Source organism: Canis lupus, chromosome 24 (genome assembly GCF_011100685.1).
Source record: "Canis lupus familiaris isolate Mischka breed German Shepherd chromosome 24, alternate assembly UU_Cfam_GSD_1.0, whole genome shotgun sequence".
NCBI classification, from domain to species: Eukaryota; Metazoa; Chordata; class Mammalia; order Carnivora; family Canidae; genus Canis; species Canis lupus.
The window spans coordinates 45070916-45093022 of record NC_049245.1 but is presented as its reverse complement, the minus strand read 5'-3'; the positions used below and the strand labels follow the sequence as shown (position 1 = coordinate 45093022).

The window sequence follows — 22107 nt, the reverse complement described above, 5'->3', positions numbered from 1 at the left end:
TCACCACAAAAAAAAAAAAAAAAAAAAGGAAAAGGAAAAGAAATCAACCAATAAACAAAAATGAGTAAAGAATGTTTCCAGAGGCACCATTCATAGCAGCCAAATGCTGGAAAAAAGCAAAGGTTAGCAACAGTAGGATGAACACGCTGGGGCATAGGGACCCAATGGAATGCTACCCAGCAAAGAGATAGTGAACTTGCGCCACCTCCAACAGCAGAGGGCATTCCCAGAAACTTAACATCCACCATAAGAAGCCCAATACAAAACAGTACATATTACATGGTTTCAACTGCGTCATGCTGGAAAACAAGAAAAACTAATCTGTGCCTAAGTCATGACAGTGGTTCTCCTTGGGGAGACGTGACTGAGGAACTCAGAGTCTTCTGAGCTACTGACGGCTTGGTTTCCTGATCTGATGACATATCAGACGCACGATGACTTAGCTGGTCTGCGCACTTAGTTTTGGGATTTTATGTAGTGCTACCGATCAATAAAATGTTGCTAAAACTTTTTCAAGTTAAAAATAACAAAATTTGTCTCTTGAACATCTATTCTGTGAAAAAAAAAAAAAAGACCAGACACACCCAGGAATGTGTTTAAGTGTTAAAATGAAAACAAAACAAAACAAAACAAACAGGAATGATTAAAATTTCTGAGCCTCTGCTCACCTCTCTGAATGTGAACAGATGCCCGAGATGGCACACGACCAAAGAGGGCTCAGGAGAGCCTACAAGGTAGTTTGGCTTCCCCAGTTCCATCATGGTTCAAAAACAGGGATTCAAACCCAGATCCTGACATGAGAAAATGAAGCGCCCTTATTCACCCAGGGCCTCCCTTCTGGCTGTTTCAACATCATTTTATATTCCAGTGTGATGTTTTGGTTTGAAATCGGAATAAGGAAATACAAAAATTAAAACAATAACGTTTTGGTTTGAAACATCAAAGTAACTTCTTTTCCAGAGTAACTATAAATGATGGCTGTAAAAAGCCATCGCTAATGTACTAAATGTCTGGTCATTACCAACAGCGCTGGAAGGTAAATGAGCTGGGGCTGCAGTTTGGAGACAAAAGCCTCATAAAAATGGCATATATATTTGCTTCCTGAACTGCGGGTTGTCTAAAAATACACGTAAACCAGAAAATGACCTGAAGGGAACGGCATATGTGACATGACAAACACGGATGCTGGCGCTCCACTTGGCCAGCTCCGGGACGGGCCGTGCTAGGCGTGAAGACACAGCCCCTGTTGTCGCGGAGCTGCCAGTCAGCTGGTAAAGCAGAGGCACAGCCACAAACCCACAGAACCCCCTGGAAGACGGAAGTCCTCCTGAGAGGGGACCAGAGATGAAAAGGAACTCCAGGGGATCCCTGGGTGACTCAGTGGTTTAGCGCCTGCCTTCGGCCCAGGGTGTGATCCTGGAGACCGGGGATCGAGTCCCACATCGGGCTCCCGCTTGGAGCCTGCTTCTCCCTCTGCCTGTGTCTCTGCCCCTCTCTCTCTCTGTGTGTCTCTCATGAATAAATAAATAAAATCTTTAAAATATATATATTAAAAAGAAGAAAAGGAACTCTAAAAGGTAAAAGGGTTACTTCTCAGACTTGGAAATGCATCGCAGAGGCACAGGCATTCCAATTCAGATCCCAGGACACAGGCACCTGGACCGCCCTGAGTTAGGTCACTTCCATAGTGGCAGGAAGGGAAGCATCACCAAAGAGCGGGAAGCCACACATTCCTCAGCAATGCAGTATGTGGCCAACTCCTACCCAGGTGTTTGGGGGAAGGTCATGGGGGACAGTTACTGTGTACTTAGACCACGATCAACTCTGGCTTAATTCATTAGGCACAAGGGTAGAAAATCTAGAAAAAAAAAAAAAAAGAAACTGGTTCAGAATTAAGATGAACTATTTAAACTTAAAAAGAAATATAAGCAATCAAGACCAAGAGAACAGATAATCCAAATTACCTAAGAATTTTAAAACTTTTCAGTCAAAATCCACATAAGACAAAGTCAAATGAACTCTGGAATATATTCACAAGAGATGACAAAGGGTGATAAAATCTTTAATACACAAAGACCTCCTTGGAAAGTGTACAGAAGACTTAAGCAGTCTTTTGGAAAAAAGGAAAAGTAAACAATAAGAAAATGTAAAAGAAAATCCAGTTGTACAAGTTACTCCAAAGAAGCAAATTAAATAATGTTTCTATTTTTACCAAATTGGTAGTTGAATTTTTAAAAGTCAACTCATCAGAGTTTGCGAAGATTTGGAAAGACCAGCATGCAATCCGGATGGGAGTATAAATGAATGCCACCTTCTGAGAAGCACCTTGGCTGCATGTGTCAAAGGCTTATACTAGTTTATATACCTTGGACGTGATTATATTTCTAGAGAAATAATCGGGGATGTAGACAAAGATTTATGCATATGTAAACAATCTAAATAGTCCAATAGCTGTATTTAATATCAAGACATGTAATTAAATCTACAGGGTGGGGAGTCCCTGGGTGGCGCAGCGGTTTGGCGCCTGCCTTTGGCCCAGGGCGCGATCCTGGAGACCTGGGATCGAATCCCACGTCAGGCTCCCGGTGCATGGAGCCTGCTTCTCCCTCTGCCTGTGTCTCTGCCTCTCTCTCTCTCTCTCTCTGTGACTATCCTAAATAAATAAATAAAATATTAAATCTACAGGGTGGTTATCAGTATTATATTTTCTGTGTGTGCACCTGTATTAAAGAGGATGACTGGGATATATTCAAATATTTGCAGTGATTAACTGGGTGATATGACTGCAGGTGATTTTCATTTTTATTTGTAAATATTCTATAAGAAGCATGGAACCCTCTCAGACACAGACAAGCTTTGTTCTCTGCAAAGTCTTCTGGAAAGCGTAGCACTTGATGTGGACCGTGAGGTCGGGGAGGAGCTTTCAGGTGACAAGAAAGCCGGGTTGCAGGGAGGACCGATGTTGGTTTGGGGGCGGAGGGGAAGTAATGGTGAGAGGTCAAGAGAGGAAGGCTGGGCACACAGGCCCCGGGAGGGACCTAGATGCTGAGCCCAGGCCTGATGAGCATGAAGAAGATGGAACTGGAAATAAGGAAGTCACTGGTGGAAGCTGGCAGAGCCAAAGGCTCTATCGCAAGGGGCCAGGTATTTCCAGGAGCCACACAAGAATTGAAAAAGAATTTTAAAAGGCCTAATTGGAGGCTAGGGGGAGTTGAAAGGATGTGTCTGCCTGAAGGGATGGCCGACAAACCCGGCTGTTCCTCTGTCCGTGATGCCCTGCAGGTGGTACCTTGACCCTGACTTGACCCTCCCCCTGTCTCCCAAAGAACAAACCAAGCTCCACAAGTCAGGTCCTAATCATGATCCACACCACGACTCATCCCTCCTGAGGTCCACTTAGACCCTGAGAGCATCCGGCTTGGGACCCAAAGCAGGAGAACGCTGTGAGTAAATGGAGCTGCTTCTGTCTTTGCCATTCTTGTCCACAATACCCAAGCAAACAGGATTCTCTGTGCTTTTAGGACACATCTATTGAGTCAAGTGGCAAACCAGGAAGGACTTAAAGAAATCTTTCCAGAAACCAATCTGGAAAAGTAAATAGAAAAAATACCACTGAACCAGAAAGACTTGATCATCAAACTAGACCCTGCCGCTTACCAGTGCCTTACATGAAACCCCACAGATTCTCCTCCCAAACAGGGAAAACCAGGGCTCAGCAGGTTCCACAAAGGCCCAGACGAGACAGTATAGGCAACAAGACCCCATAAAAGACCGTGTCCCAGTGACTACGGGTCCCCCATAACCTGTACTTCAGAGACGTTGAGAATCATGTAGGTACTGAGACACTGACTCAGGAGTCCCAGAAGTGCTGAGTCAACCTCCACAAACAAACGTCCCACCTGCGCCAACTGCCTCATCCACCTAGAATTTCCCCTGGCTTCTAAATGCATCGGCGACAAAGGGGAGGCACAAGGCATGAAACATCCACGTGCTTATTAAGACACATTAAGGATAATTTTAAGTCTCAAGTAGACGCTGACTCTCAGATTAGAAGCCACCCAATTGCCCCTCCCAGGATGACGCCAATGTACCTCAACCGATATATATGGGGAACTGCCCACCCAGGTAACCTGGTCCAGCAGCACTGGAAAGAGAGTCCAGAAATTCAAAGGTCTGCAAGATGGGGAAAAGCCCCCTGCTTCATTAAAACACAAACACAAGAGGGGTCTGAGTGACAAAGGCTGGTTTAGCCTCCGTCTGCTGGCACACCCCTCATTAAAATCCCAAATGGACTTGTGGGGTGTCTAGCAAGTCCTTTCAATGGACAAAACTGTTCAACAAAGGGACCATGGTTATGGCTCTTTCATGGGAGTTTGACATCAGAGCACCCCAAATCAGACTCACTGGGAGGGTACATCTCAGAACTGTCGGTGTGGTTGTTGGCAGAGGAGGCCAACTCGAACCCAACAGATGAGCTTTGAGAGGCCTACCTTGCCCAAACTCTCACCAGATGAGACAAAAGCAGCTACTATATGCCTCATAAATGATCCTTGGACCCCACCCTCCAGGCTGAGAAAGCTGCTCACCTCTTGAGAGCTCCCTGGCTCCCAATGTCTTCTCTTCTTACAACCAACCAAGAACATAAGAAAAGAGGGCATCATAAGGGGTGGAGCTGGGGGAGGGGGGTGGTTAAGAACGGTGGCCTGGGAGCTTGTCCCAAGGGCCAAATAGGGTCTGGCCAAGGAACTTCCCTTCCCCTGGGGAGGGGACTGTCCCTGTATCTGAAGTTCGGCAGCCGTGTGGACCTCCCCTCTGCCCCCTTCCTGAGTGTTTAAAAGCACCCTGCTCCTGTGACAACAGTAAATCTTAGGTGTGTGTAGGGGCAGGGGGCAGATAACTTATCATAAGTCTCTGAACCAAAAAGAGCCACATTGAAACATGATATAAAACCATGATCCATCCCCCAAAGGTGTCCTGGACAAGGAGCTATAGTGACTGGCTGGGACTCAGAGAGCATGTCCCTTGGGGCAGGGGTAGAAACTGAGTATTTGGGGAGCAGCGGCGCAGCCTATAGTAGACTCTGGGACCGTAGACAGGTGCTCAGTGCCTCACCTGGGAGAGAACTATACCCCCACCTCCCTCCTCCCCGTCGTTTGACCAGATGATGACAGGAAGTGATGTAACCATAGGCCCCATGTGGGCCACTCTGGATGGATGCTTTACGGGCCACGTTTCCTGCCTCCACGGTCATGGAGATGCCTGTTGAGGTACAGCCTCTGTCGAGCTGGGTCCCAGCGGACTTGGATAAGCAGAGTTCCTTTGCTGCCCACAGTCCACATGGAGAATCAGAGAGGAATACACTCACAAGTCCCTCAGATGTTCGAGGTATCAGAGCCGCGTGAGCTAGTCCTGATGAGGGCCCCTGTCTCCTACCCTCTGCACCCCCAGCACCCCCTCCTGCAGCACAGACACATGTCCCAGGCCCGGGCAATCGAATCAGTGTGTCCCATCTCACTGGCCACAGTGACTGGCTCCGGGATGGACATGTCACAGGCCTCGGCCAATAAGAATCAGCCCCAGGACTTTTTCCAAAACTGCTGAGAGTAACATCCATCTTCCCAGGAAGGATTGTGAACTCTGAGAATACGTGCCTGGGGCTCTCGGAGCTCATGGGGAGAGCCTGCTGGGGAGGAAGCCAGACCAGGCGGGTGCAGAGCAGACCTAAGGGTGAGGATTCCCGCCCACGAGCTCTGCGCCCTGGACGCAGCCACCAGACCATCCTGGCTGGTCTGGCTCAGGAACCCCCCAGGGCCTTCCTCGCGGACACCATTCCAAGTCAGACCTGGTCCGCCCGCCCCTGGTACCAAACACGAATAGATCCCACACTCTCCCCAGGAAGAGAGCAGTAAGATGATCTGAGGAGCACGGAGGTAAAGGGCCACAGGGGCCACGTGGGGAGCTGAGCATCGCGGTGCTTTCAGCCCACGGGGAAGGCTGACTGGACACAGTGAGCGAGCCTAGCGCCTGGGCCGCGGGGAGCCGGGCTGCGGACGGTCCCCTCCCGTGGGTCGGGCCTGGGTTCTCAAACCAAAGGGCCCTGGGTTGTCCTCGCCTTTCATGCATGTGTGTGACCGTGCGTGTTCGCATTTTAAGCAAAGTCACAAGACTGGAACAAGCAAAGCAGAACAAACACTTCTTTTCCCAATTAACAGCTCTTGGAGAAATGGCTCAATTATCTTTCCAGGCCCACAAGTAATGTCCATTAACACTAATGGGATCCAGGCAGGAGCCCTAGCAGCATTGACTTCTGGAAGCCAGAAACGCCTGGTCTCTGCTCTGGGCGGGGTGAGAACGAGCATCCTCTGGGCCCAGCCACCTGGGTGGGGTCAGAGTGCCATTTGTCACTACTCCCATGCTTGCAAAAAGCCTCAGAAAGGCTGTGTACGTGATCAGAGAGGCACGGGAGGAGTTCAAACTGGAAATGTGCTGTGGTTTTGGAACCTCCCTGTGCACATCCTCATTCATTAATGAAAAGTTCCAGACCTTGGGGATCCCTGGGTGGCTCAGCGATTTAGCGCCTGCCATTGGCTCAGGGCGTGATCCTGGAGTCCCGCGATCAAGTCCTACATCAGGCTCCCTGCATGGAGCCTGCTTCTCCCTCGGCCTGTCTCTGCCTCTCTCTGTCTCTCTCTCTCTCTCTCTCTCCCTGTCTCTCATGAATAAATAAATAAGTAAAATCTTAAAAAAAAAAAAAAAAAAAAAAAAAAAAAAAGAAAAAAGAAAAAAGAAAGTCCCAGATCTCACTCAGCTTCCAAGGGGACTTGTCAGCATTACACGGATCCTTCCCATTTCCTGGGACACAAAACACAGTCTGAACTCCCAAGTGAAGAGTACGGTCCTCTGCGGGTGTCCAACCGCTGCAGGCTGGTACTTCTAGCTGCCTGCCTCTTGGGTGGGCGCCCAGATTCAGGTAACAGACAGACCTGGTTGGCATCCTGAATTCTCTCATGGCACCCCATTATTCCCCTGACACCTGGCAGCTAGATATGCAGAGTGGCCTCACGAGCAGACAAAACCCAAGGGACCCTCCTCAGGAGAGAGAGGAAAGTGCCCCTCATGGAAGCAGGGATCAGGGAGACCGACTTAGTGGGAAGGTCCAGGAAGGCTTCCTGAAGGAATTGGTTCTGAATGCATCATGGTGAGCAAGATGGGGAAGGGGAGGAGGGTCCTTGTCCTGGCAATGAGAAGAGCAAGAGATGAGGTATAAAGGGAGGAGGGGGCCACAGGATGGGCCCAGCTGTTAGGAGGCTGGGGTCCAGCCCGTGTGGCCACTCACCAATCAAGCACTTGCCTTTACTTATTTATTTTGGGATCACTGCCTACAGGAGGGAAAGGGGAATTTAAAAATGGCCAGAGGGTCGTTCTCCACCGAAGACAGAGCAGAAGCCACAGGGCAGAGCTGCGTGTGCACAAAGGCATCCCGAGCCGGCCGCGGACACTCACGGGACGCACACACTCCTGCTGCTGCTGGCCCTGTGGGCGGCTGGTGGATCACATCTATGCTCGGAGGACTGAGCCGAACCACCTGGAAAGCTATTTTAAATACTCAGAGTTTCTAAGGTAACTGGTTACAAAATGAACAGATCCAAATCAGTATTTTTTTCCTAATTAGTCAGCCATCATCACCCAGATAATTTAATAGGGAACTAGCAATCCCACTCGCAACCACCGATATACAGCATTGAACACACAAACACAAAACTCAGAAGACGCCGCTGAACTCCTTGAGAAGAAGCAACAAAATTTAAACTGATTAAATTACACTGATTTTTAAAAGTCCCCAAAGAGTGGAAAGACATAGATTCATGAACGAGATGATTCACTCTGGCAAAGATGTGAATTCTGCAAAACTCCAAAATATAATGAGGTAGGTCTCATACTAAAAAATATACTGAATATATTTTAACTAATATAATTACAATTAACATATACAAATATGTAATGAGGGAGGCTGGATATTAAAACACATAACTATACTTATTAAAAGGACAGATTCAAAAAAAAATAAAATAAAAGGACAGATTCAGGGAAATAAAATAAAGTTAAAGTCCAGAAGGAGAACTTAGTATAAATAAAAGTGGGTTTATTATAAAACGTGCATTTCAAATCAGTGGCATCAATGGACAGTTTAAAGGATGGGGCTGGGTCTTTGACCTAATTCGGAAGATCAGGACCTCAGACCTCATGCTAAAATGCATTTTCTCTGAACTGAAGTTTAACTAGATAACTTTATAGAAAAGGGATCTAGCAAAGAACCAGAAGAAAATAATGAGTAGCCATGCCTCTGACCTGAGGGTGGGAATGAGCCTCTTAGGTATGAAAACAACTAACAAAGCCATAAAGGAAAACACTAGTAGATTTGACCCAATAATTTTCAAAACTTCTGGACAGGAAAACATGATGTTAAAAACACACCACACCCACAGCAGAATGCTACTCGCTGGAGCAAATATTTTTATCACACACAACAGGAATCCACCTGCACCCTGAGAGCACACCTGAAGCCACCTTGGGCCAAACCCCGAGGAGCCACTTTACGCTTTGCTGCTGAGAGTGACGCACGGCTCCTCCTCTCCGGAGAGTTACTTAGCAAAAACGTATAAAAGCCATAAATCATGTTCAGATCCTTCAACCCAAGAATTTCACTTCTGAAGATGGATTGCAAGGAAATGAGTGAAGGTGGCCCTGAAGACGGCCGCGGGCAGGGGCTTCCAACATGACTCGCGTTCAGTGAAATGACATCCTGCTATTCAAAGTCGTGTTTTCAAAGGCATCTTAAAAATAAGCAATTACTGGTATTAGATGAAAAACAAGCAGGATACAAAACTCAACATGGAGAACTACCCAGATTTTGCTTTGAAACATGTGACACGCATACACTTAACTTGATTCCATTCAGTAATGGGCCTTGAGCATCTCAGGGGTAGACGGACATTCTAGACAGATGACGGGCCTGTCTGGTTGGACTTAAGGTCCGATCTGTAAGATCTGTCTCTCTTACACACACACACACACACACACACACACGGGATATACACCAAAATGTTAATGATGCCTGGTGGAACTCAGGTAATACTTTTCTTTCTTAGGCTTACCTGAAAATGTTCCTTCCATCATGCCCGTGTCATATTCTCATAATTAGAAATAAGACTTTGGGTCAAATTCTCCCCACTTCCTACTGAGGACAGCGTCCTTCCCCTCTAAGAAGATGCAAGCCTCTCTCCAGAGTGGGTGTAAAGCTCTACGCTCTTCCAGGACTGGCTGAGCATCATCTCAATCTCCTTTCTCTGAACATAATTCCCTTTGCTACAATCAAGAATGGGTGAGGAGAAAGAATAGGAGACAATGATGTGCCTACTGTGTTTGAAAAATCTAAATGACCTTTCAGAAGACTCCGGCTTAAAATAAATGCATGAGTCAGGAACAGGTGATCCCCAATGACTAAACAGCCTCACGAAAATACCTTCAAACCCTCCCCAACTGTACATAATCCCCCCAAAAAAGGCCATTCACGCTCCTAGGTACAGACGAGAAAATGGAAATTCCGTCCGAAAGCTTCAGGACCCGATCGGACACACGTATGTATGGCGCTTGTCGGCCCACCAGGGCTGGAGGTGGGCAGAATGAAGGCGAAGGCGAAGGCGAAGGCGAAGGCGAAGGCGAAGACGAAGGGGAAGGGGAAGGGGAAGGGGAAGGGGAAGGGGAAGGGGAAGGGGAAGGGAAGGGAAGGGAAGGGGAGAGAAGCCTCACTCTAAGAAGGATCACTTTGACATGGAGTCTTGCAAACGTGTCCGTGTAGAATGTACGGCACCGTGGACTCATCCCTTCTGTTCTGCAGGGAGGGGATGTGGGCCAAACGCCGGAGGAGCTGCATGAAAACTTGTCATGGTCCCCGAGACGCAGCCCACACCCCTGAAGTCGGACCTGCCCGCAGCCTCCTCATTGGAAGAACGTGGCCAGTGTAGACGTGAGGCGACCATCGATGATGACCATCGGGCCGTCACCGATCACCGTCATTCAGCCCAACCCACAGATATCCTTCCAGCCTCTGCCCTGTGGCCCAGGCACCACTCTAGGGCTGGGATATGGGGCCAGGGGTGAGCCAGATGGGGGACGAGTGGGGCCCTCCCTCCTGCGGGGACGCAGGGAACAGACGAGCACACAGATGGGACCATTTCAGGGAGTGAAAAGCGTCACAGAGGAAATCAAAACAGGAGCCCGTGAGGAATTCCGGGGCAGGGTCGATTCTTTTCAGAAGTGGTCAGGGAGGGCTTCTCAGAGGAGGTGTCATGTGAGCTGCGTGGGCCCAGCCAGGGAGATGACTGGCATGAGAGCCTTCAGGACAGAGGGAAGAAGTGTGAGGTGCTGGTGCAGGACTCCGTGTGGCACTGGACGGCTGGCAGGCTTGGAGTGAAGGGAGGGGACACAGTAGGGGATGAGGCCGGACAGGGCAGCGAGGGCGGGGGGGCCTCTGGTCCCCGGGGAGCACCTGCGTGGTGTTCTAGATGCAGTGGGATTCACAGGCAAAATCTAATACATTAGTTTCAGAGGTAAATTTAGTGATTCATCAGTTGCATATGAAAATATTTTTTAAAAAAGACTGTGCCAATAATAGGGAGCGACCAAGAGGCCCCTCAGCGGGAAACCAACAAACTGTGGCATCTCCAGACAATGGAATATTGAAGGATAAAAAGAAATGGGCTATCAAGACACGGAGGGGCAAGGAGGAGACACGGCGTCAGAAGCCAGCCTGAGCGGTGCGCACACTGTGAGGTCCCTTCCTACTAAAGGTGACACGGCAGGGGCCTGGGGGAGGAAGCGAGGGGCAGGCGAAGCCCAGGGCATGTTCAGGGCCCCGAAGCTACTCTGTCCGATGCTGTGAGGGTGGATATGTGACCTTACACACTTGTCAAAACCCACAGAACGCCCAACACCAAGGGTGAGCCCCAACGTCCACTGCGGACTTCTGTTAATGTATCGGGATCGGCCCATCGCTTGTAACAAAAGTTGTCACACTACTGCAAGGTGTCGATCACAGGAGAAATGTGGGGGAGAGAAAGTATATGGAAACTCTGCTTTCTGTACAATTTTTCTCTAACCCTAAAACCGCTCTAAACAATAAAATCTATTATAAAAAGGAGAGTTGCCGTTGCAACAGTCCTATGATCCACCTGTATCTGTCCTGGTCCTTCCCATCCTCCTGGGCCCTACCTATGAACTAGACCCTCAGAGTGACTGGTGCCCCCAGAGCCTGGCGGGCAGGTGGCATCCAGGGGCAGCCGCCAGCCACAGGACAGCCAGTTGGAGCAGGGTGTCGCTTCATTAGACACCTGGTTTCCCGGTTCAGCTACTACTTAGTGTCTCAGAGCCTCTGTTTCTCATCTGTAAAACCAAAATAAAACTCTCACTGCCCAGACCCGGAGGGGCAAGGGAGATGACCGAGCACAGCACTGAGCCTGATGCCTGGTACATGGCGAGCTTTTACTAAACACAGGCAGAAAACCTAAAAACTCATGATAGCTGGGATCCCTGGGTGGCTCAGCGGTTTAGCGCCTGCCTTTGGCCCAGGGCGCGATCCTGGAGTCCCAGGATTGAGTCGCGCATCGGGCTCCCAGTGCATGGAACCTGCTTCTCCCTCCTCCTGTGTCTCTGCCTCTCTCTCTCTCTCTATGTCTATCATAAATAAATAAATAAATAAATAAATAAATAAATAAATAAATAAATAAATAAATAAATAAATAAATAAATCAATCTTAAAAAAAAACTCATGGTAGCTTATCAACCACGTTTGTATTGTGTGGGTCAGAGGATGACATGGTTTCACACCAGGCTTAAAATTTTCTGTTGTGAAAAAATATAAGACATGCAACATCTGGGAAACATAGGGAAGGGATCCATGGACTGCCACGTACCCATCACCCCAACTTCGACAGCACGATGCTGGAGGGTCCCCTCTTGCACACGCCCACCCCCAGCCCCGCCCCCTGGCCCACTGCATGATCGTGAGGCCAATGCAGGACATCACACAGCTGTAACTGTGGCTTGAATTTAACCCAGAAATAACTTCTATTTGTAAGCATTTTTCTTGTTGCCACACCTTTTAGAATGTTCAGTCCACCTGGCATGGTGAGGGGGGCCAGAAACAGAGTCCCTACCAATTTCTGTGTGGTTGCAAATTGGTATACCATCTTTGCAGGTCAATTTTTCCTGTCTATCCAAATGAAACTGCTGGGCTGAGCAGTGACAATCACCAGACCACACACTACAAATAAACCTGAACCCAGAATGAAGACGTGTACACAGGTGAGTGTTCTTTCTAGAGCTGATTTGATTGATGAGCATTTAGAAGCAGCTTCAGTATCCTGGTGGGCAGGGCTCTGGAGGAGAACATTCTGCTACGGGTTCTCCTTAGAACATCAAGCAGCACAGAGAAAGAACGAGCAAGACTGGCATGGACTGAGACGGGATGCTCAACGAGAAATACTGCCAAGTAATAAAAGGTTCAAAACGGCTTGTACAGAATGATGTCACAAGTGTAAACAAGCAGGGATGCACGCACATGTAGGCATACGTACTGTGCAACAAGTTTATCTTCAGGAAGTCAAAGAACAGGCCAGAACTGGGCAGCCAGTGACAGTGGGGGGGGTTCCCTGTCTAATAACTGATGATGATGATCATGATGGTGATGATGATAGTGATGATGGTGGTGGTGGTGGTGATGATGGTGATGGTGGAGATGGTGGTGGTGGTGGTGGTGATGATGGTGATGGTGGTGATGATGGTGGTGGTGATGGTGGTGATGGTAGTGATGGTGGTGATGGTGGTGGTGGTGGTGGTGATGATGGTGGTGATGGTGATGATGGTGGTGGTGACAATGGTGACAAAGGTGATGGTGACAATGCTGATGATGGTGATGGTGATGATGATGATGGTGGTGATGGTGGTGGTGACAATGGTGACAAAGGTGATGGTGACAATGGTGATGATGATGATGGTGATGATGGTGATGATGGTGGTGGTGATAGCGATGATGGTGATGGTAATGATGATGATGGTGGTGATGGTGGTGATGGTGGGGGTGATGGTGATGATGGTGATGGTGACAATGGTAACAAAGGTGATGGTGACAATGGTGATGATGGTGATGGTGATGATAACGGTGTTAGTGGTGATGGTGATGATGACAGTGTGCACCTTCTCCTGATGCTTCATTTCCTTCTTACCACACATGCATTTTCTACTCAAATGTTTTTTAAATAAACGTAAGGAGGAACAAGAAAGAAAGAAAACCATTTTCCAGTTCAGGCATAAGACCCAGTGCCCACGGGGATTTCAAAGGAGTCATACACCCAGGAGACCAGAGTCAAGAAAACTAAGAGCATAAATAGGAATGCCAGGGCTTCACAGGTCACAGGGGTGTGTGAGGGCCAGTGAGTTCCTCAGAAATCAGCGGCTTCTGGTTTTGAAGCTGCTGCTTCAAGACATGTGTCCTGCAGCTCTTGGTCCTGAATCTAGAGGACGCCACACTGGACGCAGCCCAAGACTTAACATAAGGACGTGGGGCCGTCTCCCCACAAACTCACCCCCACCCCACGCCTGTTGGCAGATAAAGACAGCGGCTAATGGCGTAGCATGTTTGTCCTTTCCTGACTTGGTGTGACATTTCCCTGCTCTTGTGCTTATTAAAAATAAAAAGCGACATCCCTTTCAGTCAATACTCGAGCAATCTGCTGATGTTTTTGGAGCTCCGACATGACCTTTGGACTTATTTTGGCCTTGGGAATTTTGGATCAGCAGGAACACTGGGGTATCCAGAACAAGTCGTGTTTCTGAACGTACATCCCGGGCCCTGCCGATCTGCTTTCAACATTCTGTGGCTTACATGGCCAGAGCGTGGTGATTTGAGGTCTTACCAGACAGAAAAATATTATCACAGATGAAGTCGATTAGAGGATTTATTTGTGTGCCTTGTAGTTAGAGAATTAGGACCACGGACGGTTCTGGGGACTGCACGGTAAGTAATTAATAAGCGCCTGCTGGAGACATCCTCTAGGAGAAAATGACCTCACAAAACAGACAAATCAACCTTGAACTTAAAATATAACTCTTCAGCCCTCCCCTCTATATTCCTCCTGAAATAAATCTCTCTCTTTTAAAATCATTTCTCTAACTTCTCTGAATAATAATAAAAAAAATTTTTTTTTAAAGCACAGGGGTGGTTGCCTGGGTGGCTCTGTCAATTAAGCATCTGACTCTGGATCTCCACTAAGGTCTTGATCTCAGAGTCATGAATTCAAGCCTTGCGTTGGGCTCTTTAAAAATAAACAAAAAAATTAAAAATAATAACTAAAGGCACAGGCAATAATATATTCAACACAGAGAACTGGCGGTCGTTAGTGCTGTTGTTTGGTGTGTGTACGTGATGATGTATAATACACGCCGTGAGGCACCCGCCCGGGGAAAGCTGAAATGCTCCTTTGCTCCTTTCACTCCCAGAAGGATCGGCCATCAGGGATGTGGTCTGTGCACCTCAAGTTCTGGTCCACACTTGCACACGTGCTTGCTCACACACACTCTCTGCTTCTCTCTCCCAGCGCCCTTCCCACCCACACCTACATATGTATGATATTGCCTACTGGGGTGGGGGGTAGGTTTACAAACATGAGAGCACACTGTACATTTTGTCTTGCCCCTTGATTTTGTCATAGAAATTTAGTTCGTTTTTTTTAACTACTGGCCGGCATCCCAGGTAAGAACACACCAGATCTGATCTAGCAGGCCCCTCACGGGAAAGGTTATTTGGGTTTTTTTTTTTTTCAGTTATTTATTATTACCCATAATGCCCTCACTGTAGGGCTCCCCTATGGCCTCCTTGCTCCATGTCTCCTTGCCTAGAAATAGATATGGGGGTGGGGGAGGGGAATGCACATTTCCAATTTCATTTGATTCTGCCAAACTGCTATTCTAAAATAGCCGCCCCAACCTATACCTGTAATGCACCAGAGCTGTTTCCCCACATTTTTGTCAACACCTGACATTATCAAAGATTTAAAATGTTCGGTCAATCCCTTGGGTGAAAAATGTTCCACCTCTTCTCTTTTCTCCTGCCTTCTTCTAACCTTCTCTGTTCCCTTCTTGGCTGGTGCACTGCCTAAAACACTGTGCACAATAAATAACCATTTCCTCGGTCCTCATGGGTAACTAAGCCATCACTGCTACCTGAGGCTGGGGAAGGGCGCATGACTCGCCAATGGTCCCACAGCTAAGAAATGGCAGTGAGTCTACAGCCAAGTTTCCTGTGGTCCTGGTAACCACTGCTTGATATCTGTTAGGGGCCTCTGTGTGCAAAGGCAGGGATAGAGAAGTAGGTCTGGGCCACCATGAAAAATAAGCACCCTCTTCCTATTTCCGTGAAGTCAGGACACCAACCTGTGATGCATCTGGATCCACTGTTCCTGCAGCAAGCAGTAAAATATGATGCCATCACATGCTGAGAAGGAGGTAAGGAAGCTGTTCAGGGGGACATGCACACGCCTACCACCTTTGTGGAAGGCTCTAGGGAAGGCTCCTGGGCTCCTGTCCACACCTGGGGTGACTCACCTCAACCCTCTGAGCCTCAGCTTCATAGCTGGTTAAGTGGGGCCATACTGCTCCCCTGGGGCCCTGGTGAGAACTGGTGAATGGTGCTCATGGGTGATCACCATCACATCGCCAGGGAACTATTACCAGCCCTCTCGCCTCTCTGCAGACGTCGGGATGAAGCCCCTCACCCTCTGTTCCACTCCAAGACTCATCTCTGGATTGCTGCTGATAGATTCGGTGTCCATCCACTTGTCCAGCCAGAGAGCACCCAGTAGGAAAGCCTGACCCCTTCCAATGCCCCAGTGTTGACTCAGGCAAAGCAAGAATGAGGTGGGAGGAAGTTTGCCGGCCTTTAAGTGCCCCCAAAGCAGACCTGGGCATCCTGAGAAGCTGCTCAGGGTCCTGTCAACCCAAAGGGGCCCGATGCCGGCCGGCCCCTCTTCAAGGCCATTGGCTTGCATTCTCTGTGGGCCGCTGCCCAGGGAGCCTGGCACGGCCGAGTCAGGGCAGGGGCAGCTCCTTAATATTCACCAAGTGGCTCTGGCCTTCTCGGCGAGGCGGGCTGGAATACAAATGCCCCACGTCCTGAAGACACAAACTCCACTTGGGTGTGGACAGCATCCCAACACAGTGGGGGAATGAACCGCACCTGCCCGAGGCAGACTCCAGCACGGTTGGCCACTCAGGAAAAATGGGCAGGTCCCCCCCATGTACAAAGGAGGCAGCTCAGGCCATCAGTCCAAGCCCACTCCCGTTGTGGCCACCCCGAAGAGGCTCTCGGGAACGCCTTGGAGAGGCCGGCTGTCCACCACCGGCTGCTAATTGACGCCGTGTTTACAGTCAGAGAGACACATCGTCGGACCGTTTGTGTAATTTATAGCCAGCCAACCGTCGTCCTGAACACTTTGGGAATCTGTAAGTGCTCTCTGCTTTGACCTCCATTTAATTTCATTTTGTGCTAGTACCAGAGAATATAAAGCATTTCTCTCTACATGTGACCCTCCAGATACAGGTTTCCCTTGCTATCTCAAAGTAGAACATTCCTATGAAACCTTTCATAAGCCAAAATAACATAAAGGGAAGAAGCAATCACCATGCATTTATATGGAAAAATTATTTTTGGCATTCCCAGCCCCCAGAGTAACCTCTCTTGGGCTTTTCTGATACCTGAGGACACATCTTGACAACAGATGCACAAAATAAATCAAGATAAAGCACAGATGCCCACAGACACGGTTCAGACTCTTGGCAGCTGGAAGTTGAGATGCTGCGTGTGGTTCCCAAGGAAGGAGCTGGGGGCGCCACCCTCGCACCCCGGGGCGCGCTGCCCCTCTGACAGCCCGCTGCCAAACCTGCGCTGAAAGAGTTTATGAAAATATTCTCTGGATTTCTTTTGGTTAATGGTTAGCAAAAATGGGTACTAACCAGGTCTTTCATGAAAGTGAAGCGGCCTAAGGCCAGCTTTTGGAAGGTGGGGGTCCCTGTAACCTAGCACACGGTCCACCGTAGTCCCAAATAGATGTGACACATCTGAAATGTAGAGCTGACGTTGATGGGGCCGGGCTGAGTGCATTAGCTCATTTAGGCTTCCCCGAAGCTGAGCAAAATAAACACTCTCCATGAGGTAGATACTGCTAAATCCTCGTTCTCTAGATAGGCATTGAGTTAAAGAGGTAAAATGAAAAAAAAAAAAAAAAAAAAAAGAGGTAAAATGAAAACTGTCTGCCCTCCAAATCCTCCATCAATAATATATTCATGTGAAAAAGTTCACAAAATAACGTGGGGTTAAAAAACATAGCATACAGTGAAATTAATACAACGCTCTATGTTAACTGTACTGGAATTAAAATTTTAAAAACGTAATTTAAAAAAAGCATACACACACAGGGGATCCCTGGGTTGGCTCAGCGGTTGGGTGCCTGCCTCAGGCCCAGGGTGTGATCCTGGGGTCCCAGGATCGAGTCCCACATCGGACTCCCTGCGTGGAGCCTGCTTCTCTCTCTGCCTGTCTCTCTCTCTCTCTCTCTCTCTCTCTCTCTCGAATAAATAAATAAAATCTTTTAAAACACACACACACAGAGGATATAACATAAGTGGCATGATTCCAATTTTGTTTAGGGAATCTTTACACACATGAATAGGGAAAAACGCTGTAATGAGCTCGAGCAAGATGCCAACAGTGTTCACCTCTGGGTGGTTTTTATTTTCACATAAAAGGGGCGAGCATTTGTGGGCGGTGGATGGCTGTGCGGTCCCGTCTCTGGAGCTCAGTCTCCTCATCTGTAATACGGGGATAAGTACAGCACCTGCCTCCAGGGGTGTTGGAAGAGTGAAGGTTTAATCCGCGGAGCGTGCAGAGGATGGTCTCCGACATGCTGTCCAAAACCATTAGCTGCTAACAGCAGCGGAATCCGTCCTTGCCTATCTTCCTCCTCCCCGAGGTCACAGAGGCCCATGACGGAATCATGACCACGCCAGCAGTCCAGGCCTCCGGCAACGGACAGTCAACATCATCACGGGCAGTTGGCCAGATGCTATTTATACGCGGATGCTAACTCAGAGCGAGCACAAGCAAGGGCACCTCGGCGCCGAGCCACGTGTGACCTTCTGGATTCTCACCCACTTCTATTTATTGTGATTCCGGTCCCGTGGCCCTGCTGCGTAGATGCTTGCCAGGCTCGCTTTCACACCACCCGCTCCCTTGCCTGGTACTTGTGAGATTTTTCCCACAAGGTCAGGGGAGCCAGCCCCTCTAATAGAGCTCGCTTCCGACACTAAAACAAAGAAGCGGCATTGGCTACGTTGTTATTTTGCTCACAACACCAGCAGCAGAGTGAAAATCAGAGTTGAATTCCTTAGTTCCGTCCTTTTCCTCTCAAATCAACACAGCAGAAGGTGGTGCTTCAGCCTAAAAGGGCAAATTTATTTTTTTAACTTTATTTATTTATTCATTCATGAGGGATAGAGAGAGAGAGGCAGAGACACAGGCAGAGGGAGAAGCAGGCTCCCCATGAGGAGTCCGATGTGGGACTCGATCCCGGGACCCCGGGGTGATGCCCTGAGCCGAAGGCGGGCGCTCAACCGCTGGGCCACCCAGGAGCCCCCAGAAGGGCCAATTTAAATCAAAGGCAGAGGGATCCCTGGGTGGCGCAGCGGTTTGGCGCCTGCCTTTGGCCCAGGGCGCGATCCTGGAGACCCGGGATCGAATCCCACGTCGGGCTCCCGGTGCATGGAGCCTGCTTCTCCCTCTGCCTATGTCTCTGCCCCTCTCTCTCTGTGACTATCATAAATAAATAAAAATTTAAAAAATAAATAAATAAATAAATAAATCAAAGGCAGAACACGAGGCCACCTGCTGATAAGGCATCCCCTGAGCAGCAGGCAAGACCAGCTTTGGAGCTGGAAGGTCCAGGCTGGGGAGTGGGGTCGGGGGCGAGCAGCCCAAATGTGGGGCCTGCCTGGTTTGTCACCAACACCACTCACCATCGCCCCCATAAATCACCGTGTTCCCTCTAGCAAACGAGAGCTACGCCAAAGGCTGCAAGCATCCCTCCAGGTTCGAATCCGGCAGTTCCCACACGTCTACAATCCTGCTAATGTGATCCGGGGATTCGGGAGACCTACAGTAGGTAAGCTAAAATTTAAATGGGGGAAAAAAAAAACAGGAAAAAAAAAACATAAAGAGGAATAAGGGATGAGAGGAACCACAGATTTCTCTCTTACTAAGAGAATACAGTGATAATTAAAACAATGCGGTGTTGTTGCAAGAAGAGACTGATGTCAACGAGACAAAATTACTCAGTAAGTGGAGTTAGGAAAATCGGTGGCAAATGGGAATAAAAGTAGGTTGGCTCCATCCCTCACATTTTACACGAAAATAAATTCCAGCTTTATCAGAGCTTTAAATATACAAAGGATGAAAGCATAAGAAGAGTAAAACATTTAAGACACCATCTCGGGGTGGAAAAGACCTTTCTAACTATGCTATGAAACCCAGACGCCATAAACGAAAGAACATCTTGATAAAGTCACCTACATAAAAATGAAAATGTGTGTATGACAAAAATCACTCTAAGCAGTCAAAAGACTAGTATCAAACCAAGGAAAAATACTTGCAACTCATATCTCAGACGCACAGCTAAACGCCCCTAATAGATGAGCATTCAGAAATAGAAAAAGCAAACAAACAAATGGTTCGGAAGCAAGCAGAGCACGAGTCACCCCTGCAGACACCCAGGGGAGGGGGTCCCGGCTGCAGGCGAGGCCACCGCCGGGACACGCGGGCAGCCACGTGGCAGCTTCAGTGGCCGAGTCCCACTCTCTTACCCATGACCTCCTGCCCCCGATTTGCCCTGCCACCTCCTGAACGGGGGACCCCACAGGCCTCCTTCTCTTGACAACATCCAACCCAGAGCCGGCCCTCGCTTCCTGCGTTCCTTCCAGAATCATCCAGCTCATGCCCAAACCATACAAGCAGCCCCTTCCAGGCCACCTTCTCCCAAGGAAGCTACAAAGGCCCCCGAATGGCATGTCCCCCCACACTGCAGCAAGTTCAATAAAACTCACTTTACCTGACTGCAGAATGTTGCTGGTGGCCTCTGATGGCTCGTCTTCATCAGTATATGACACACAGCAGATAGTCCGTTAAATATTGATTAGTAGTAGTAGCAGTAGGAGTAGTAGCGGTTGCACAGAGACCTTCTAGGATACAAAGAGCAGGGGCTCTGGGAACGGCGAACTGAAGACGGTCCCCTTACCTGAGGACCCCAAATCTGAAAACACTCCCAACACGATGCTTCAGCAACCGAACGAAGAAAGGTTTACTAGGAGGACAATGAGGAGAGAGACCTTTCCTGCTTGGACCTCCGAGCTCTCCGTAAGGCACACGGCTCCTCACAACACTCGAGGTCCATCCCCACTCTACACGCGTGACTGTACCCCGAAGAGTGCTAAAGACCTGGGATGTGGTGGCACGAGGTAGGTGAGGCTGCCTTTCACGGAGCCAACAGTCCAGTGGGCGAGAGAACCAAACAGAACCTCAACTCAGACAGTGACAGTAGGTTCCGGGTGTCCCAAAGGACCAAGAAGATGTGATGGGTCCTGGAGAAGATGTAGTTCTTAGACGGGATGGGAGGGGGGCACAGGATCAGCCAGGCAAAGTCCTAGGTCTGCACATGTCATGCGGTGAAGCTCACGTCTTTAAGAGCTCCCATACCAGTGGCAGCATGTGTCAAGGTCCTGAGGTTGGAAGGACTGCCATGCCATCGTGAGGCTAGAGGGGCAGGGAGGGGCCAGGGCAGGCAGGCCAGACAGGCACGGGGAGGAGTTTGGGTGTTTTTATCTTGCAAGTCCTGGGCAGCCCCTGAGGAATTCTGAGCAAGATGGGAACCTAGGAGGAGGGGCTGGAAACAAAGCCATGAGATCTGAGGCTTAAAAAGATCATTCCAATTACCCAGCAGAAACCCAATTAGATGGGCCTATCAGAGGAAGCTGGTGGGGGGAAGGAGGTCAGGATGCAGCTGCATCCCCCAGACAAGAGATGAGGAGGCCTGGACCCTGGTGGTGGCAGGAGGTGACGAGAAGCAGGTGGATTTGAGAAGCGCTCGGGGGAGGGTCTGCCGCCTGCAGGGCTACTGGTGGCGATGTGGGGTGAGGAGGCAAACAGGCAGGTGGGAAGCAGCATCGTACCCTGGGAACACTGCAGACAGAGAGGGATTGCAGCTGGGGACCCCCCCAAACCTCGGTCTCCCTCAGTGTCCAGTGACCAGGCCGGACTAACTGTAGGGCTTTCCGATCTCATTTCATCAGCCAGAGAAGGACTCCAACCAACCCACAGGGCACCCTGGGATGTAAGCCAACCAGATGGGAGGGGACAGGGTGTGGGGCCCTCGGCCCACAGGGTTCTGGGTGGGCGGCACCCCCATCAAACCCTGAAAGATCCAACAGGTGTGGGGGAAGCACAGACCTCAACCACTCGGCCAGGCCCCTGCCGACGCCGTCTGGCTCTCATATCTGAGTCCATCTGACTCCTCCCATGCTGCCCTTCTCGCCAGGGGACCCCTGGGCCTTCCGAGCAGCCACAGCACAGCAGCAGGGACTGAGTTCCGCCCTCCCCAGGGTTGGCAGCTCTCTGCCCAGAAGTCAATATCTTTGCCCTCAACCCTGGCAAACCCACATGGCAACCCCCCTGGCACGATGATAAGCCTGTACCCTGCAAAAAATAAAAAACAAAAAATTGGCTCTTAAAACGTGCATTTAAAAATACCCATGGGATGGTGTGGGTATATATAGAGAGAATGAAGCCAGGCTCTTCAGCCCACACAGAATGCAAATGTGTGCCTTGAAGAAATCTATGTTGTATCTTAAATAGAGGCCCGAGACACGAGCGCCACTAAATAACAGAAACTGGCATTCGGAGCAATCGTGACGGCACCCAGCCTGCTGTGCTCCGCTGCTCCCTGGGCC

General features: G+C 49.2%; 1 protein-coding gene and 1 long non-coding RNA gene across 4 annotated transcripts in view; one reads left to right on the top strand and one right to left on the bottom strand.

Moving 5' to 3' along the window:
* The window catches only part of PHACTR3 (phosphatase and actin regulator 3), a 210408-nt gene that overhangs the window by 115240 nt on the left and 73061 nt on the right, over positions 1-22107 (bottom strand). The window lies entirely within an intron of this gene.
* Positions 18136-20202, top strand: LOC111092058. The gene is made up of 3 exons (XR_005378083.1): positions 18136-18350; positions 19159-19271; positions 20025-20202. It is a non-coding gene; the product is annotated as an uncharacterized LOC111092058 (long non-coding RNA).